The 4,611-nt window shown below is 38.8% G+C and overlaps 1 pseudogene; it reads right to left on the reverse strand.

The window, feature by feature from the left end:
- Positions 1-436: 436 nt before the first annotated feature.
- Positions 437-4,611, reverse strand: part of LOC102828482 — a 15,154-nt pseudogene continuing 10,979 nt past the window's right edge.

Below are 4,611 nucleotides of genomic sequence, written 5' to 3' on the forward strand. Positions count from 1 at the left end.
ACTCATTAACAGCCTGCGATATGCAGATGATACAACCTTGCTTGCTGAAAGTAAAGAGGACTTAAAGTATTTATGGATGAAGATCAAAGAGCACAGCCTTTGGTATGGATTGCATCTCAATGTAAAGAAAACAAAAATCCTTACCAATGGACCAATAAACAGCATTCTTATCAATGGAGAAAAGATTGAAGTTGTCAAGGACTTCATTCTTCTTGGATCAACTATCAACACTCAAGGAAGCAGCAGTCAAGAAATCAAACGAAGTAAGTATTGCATTAGGCAAATCTGCACAACAGCTTTTTTTTTTTTTTTTTTTTTGCGGTGATGGTCGATATATTTGAAGAAGATCTTTAACAATTCCCTATTCATTCAGCCAGGACACAATGGTATGGTTTTGTTTGCTTTGTTGTTGTTGTTTTCTTGGCAGAATAATTCATCAGTATTTCCTGAGAGCCTCAAGTAGGATCACTGGCCAGATTCTGAGGAGAAACATCACTTTTGGCCTGTATCTTAGGTGAAGTGTTCTTGTATAAGAACTGAAAAGAATGTGAAGATAAGAGCCAAGACCAGTTAAAATATGCCACCATGCATGAAACTGTGTGGTAACACCTATGATGGGAGGCATCTTCTTTCGGAAGCTCTTCAGTGAATCACCAAATATGTTATCTTTGTTCCATAATAAAAATCCTAATAGAAATATACCTAAGGACATATAACCTAGTCCTCTAAGGCATGGATAAACACATGTAACAATATAAATAGGTCATAGTACTAATGTGAAGACCAACATTCCATACAGGACCTGATGGAATATGGGTTCTTTTACCTTAAGATAAACTATAGATACTGTTAAACTGAACAGAACTGCTGTAAAAAGCAGATGGTAGTTTATGGAATTCTTCATCTTGAAACATTCAAACATGCAGTACACAAATATAAAACAGCTGTAAATCATTGGGAGTTCATCCAATAGCTGCATGTCATATTTCAGAGACCTATGGAACACCAGGATCCCATGCCTAATATGTATTCCAGAATTTCACGATATACCAGGTCATGGTGTAGTTCTCCTCACATCAGTCCAGCTTGGAGGTCGTGGAGCTCTACTAGGCCTCTGGGTCATGGCCAGAGCCATCTTGAGTCCCGCTGCCCCAGTGCTCTGCTGGAAGCACTGGATTCGGAGGGCTCCCAAGCTGGCTAGGCCCAGCTCCCACACCCGACTGGTGCCCTTCCCTCCCTCCCCATAGGGGTGGGACCGCGCTCCTGGGGGTTAGTGCACAATAACTTTTTAAAGTGTTGAAGAGCAAAGATGTCAGCTTGAAGACAAAGTTGTATCTGACTGAAGCCAGGGCATTTTCAATAACCTCACATGCATGCAAAAGTTGGACAGTGATTAAGGAAGATCAAAGAAGAACTGACGCTTTTGAGTTATGATGTTGAAGGAGAATATTGAAAGTGTCATGGGCTGCCAAAAGAACTAACAGATATGTGATGGAAGAAGTGAATCCAGAGTATACTTTGGAGGCCAATAAGGCCAAACTTTATTTCTCATACTTCTGACATATCATCAGGAGGGACCATTTGTTGGAGAAGGATATCATGTTTAGTAAGGAGGAGGGTCATGTTTAGTAAGGTGGAGGTACAATGCTGTCTGTGTTAAGGATAATATCCATGCGCCTACAAGGAAGTTAATACCACTATTATTCAAATTTAGGCACCAACTACTAAAGCAAATGAGGATGAAATAGAATAATTCAACCAACTTCTTCAGTCTGAAAGTTATCAAACATGCAATCAAGATGTATTGATCATTGCTGGTGATTGGATTGCAAAGGTTGCGAGCAAAAAGGAAGGATCAGTAGTTGGAAAATATGGCCTTGGTGATAGAAATGATGTTGGAGAATGCATGATATAATCCTGCAAAACCAATAATTTGTTCATTTCAAATACCTTATTTAGAAAGAATAAAAGACAACTATACACATGAACCTTACCAGATAGAACACATAGATATCAAATTTACTACATCTGCAGAAACAGACTATGGAAAAACTCCTTATCATCAGTGAAAACAAGGCCAGAGGCAGATTGTGGAACAGATCATCAATTACTCATATGCAAATTCAAATTAAAACTGAAGAAAATGAAAATAAGTCCATGAGAGTCAAAATATGACTTGAATATATCTCACCTGAATTTAGAGATCATCTGTAGAACAGATTTGATACATTAAACACTAAAGACCAAAGACCAAAAGAGTTGTGGGATGACATCAAGAACATCATACATGAAGAAAGTAAAAAAATTATTTAGAAGACAAGGAAGAAGGAAAAGGTCAAAATGGATGTCAGAAAAGACACTGAAACTTGCTCTGCAGTGTAGAGATGCTAAAGCAAATGGAAGAAATGAGGAGGTCCAAAAGCTGAACAGAAAATGTCAAAGATCAGCTCGAGAAGATAAAGCCAAATATTACAAAAATATGTGCAAAGATCTGGAATTAGGAAACCAAAAAGGAAGAACACGCTCAGCATTTCTCAAGCTGGGGGAACTGAAGAAAAAATTCAAGCCTCAACTTTCATTATTGAAAGATTCTCTAGGAAAATTATTGAATGATACAGAAAGCATCAAGAGAAGATGGAAGGAATTCACAGAGTCATTGTACCAAAAGGAAATGGTTAATATGCAACAGTTTAAAGAGGTAGCATATGACCAAGAGCCAATGATACTGAAGGAGGAAGACCAAAGTGCACTGAAGGACCTGGCAAAGAACACGGCACCAGGAATTGATGGAATAAAAATGGAAATCTTTCAAGAAAGTGATGCAGCACAGTTTGCACTCACTCATCTCTGCCAAGAAATTTGGAAGACAACTATCTGGCCGACTGATTGAAAGCGCTCCATATTTGTGCACATTCCAAAGAGCGGTGACCCAATGCAATGCGGAAATCAACAGACAATCTCTTTGCTATCCCATGTGAGTAAAGTTTTATTAAAATTAAAATTATTAAAGGTAATACAGTAACAGCTACAATCATACATTGACAGAGAACTCCCAGAGGTTCAAGGTGGATTCAGAAGAGTCTTTGGTACGAGAGATATCATTGCTGCTGTGAGATGGATGTTGGCTGAAAGCAGAAACTATCAGAAAGATGTTTACCTGTGCTTTATTGACAACACAAAGACTTTCGATTGTGTGGATCATGACAAGCTATGGACAACATTGTGAAGTATGAGTATTCTAGAACACTTCATTGTGCTCATGAGGAATCTGTACCTGGACTAAGAAGCTGTTTTTAGAACAGAACATGAGAACACAGAATGGTTTAAAATTTAAGAAGGTGTGGAGCAAGGTGGTATTCTTTCACCATACCTATTCAACCTGTATACTGAGCAAATATTCTAAGAAGCTGGGTTCTATGAAGAAACACGTGGCATCAGGATTGGAGGAAGACTCATTAACAATCTGACATATAAGATGATACAACCTTGCTTGTTGAAATCAAAGAGAACTTAAAATACTTACTGATGAAGATCAAAGCCCATAGACTTCAGAATGGGTTACATCACAATAATGAAAACAATAATTCTCATCACTGGACCAATGGACAACATTCACATAAATGGAAAAAAGATTCAAATTGTCAAATACTTTATTTTGCTTGGATCCACAGTCAACAATCTGGGAAACAACAGTGAAGAAATCAAATGATGTGTTATATTCATCAAGTCTGCTGCACAACAATTCTTTCAAGTGTCCAAGGGCAAAGATAACAGTTTGAAGATGAAAGTGTGCCTGGTGCAAGCCATGCTATTTTTAGTGACCTCACATACATGTGAAAGTTGCACAATGAATAAGGAAGATCATAGATTAATTGATGCATTTGAGTTATGGTGTTGGAAGAGAATATTAAAAGTACCATGGACTTCTAGAAGAACAAACAAATCTGTTTTAGATGTACAGCCAGAATGCTCATTTGAAGCTAGTATGGCCAGATTTTTCTTTCATCCTTCAGACATATTATCATGAAGTACCAGTCCCTAGAGAAGGATATTGTTTTGGATAAAGTGGAGGGTCAGAGAAAAAGAGGAAGACTCCCAGTGAAATATATTTTCACAGTTCCAGCAACAATGGGCTCAAGCATAGTAATGGTTGTGAGGTTGGCATAAGGACTTTGCTGTTGTTATTAGGTGCCATCAAGTCAGTACTGACCTATAGCGACCTTACGCACAGCAGAACAAAACACTGCCAGATCCTGGGTGAACCTCACTACTGTTGCCACGCTTGAGTCCATCGATGCTGCCACTTAGCCAAGTCATCTCTTTGGGGGTCTTCCCCTTTTTCTCTGACCCTCCACTTTACCCAGCATGACATCCTTCTCCAGCGACTGTTCCCTCTGGACAATATGTCCAAAGTAGGAGAGACAAAGCTTAGCCATTTTGGCCTCCAAGGAACACTCTGGCTGCACTTCTTCCAAAACAGATCTATTGGATCTTTTGGCAGTCCATGGCACTTTCAGTATTCTCCTCCAACACAACAACTCAAAGGCATCAATTCTTCTACGATCTTCCTTATTCACCTGTCCAGCTTTCAAATCCATATGAGGTTATTGA

This window comes from Chrysochloris asiatica, unplaced genomic scaffold (assembly GCF_000296735.1).
Source record: "Chrysochloris asiatica unplaced genomic scaffold, ChrAsi1.0 scaffold00195, whole genome shotgun sequence".
NCBI classification, from domain to species: Eukaryota; Metazoa; Chordata; class Mammalia; order Afrosoricida; family Chrysochloridae; genus Chrysochloris; species Chrysochloris asiatica.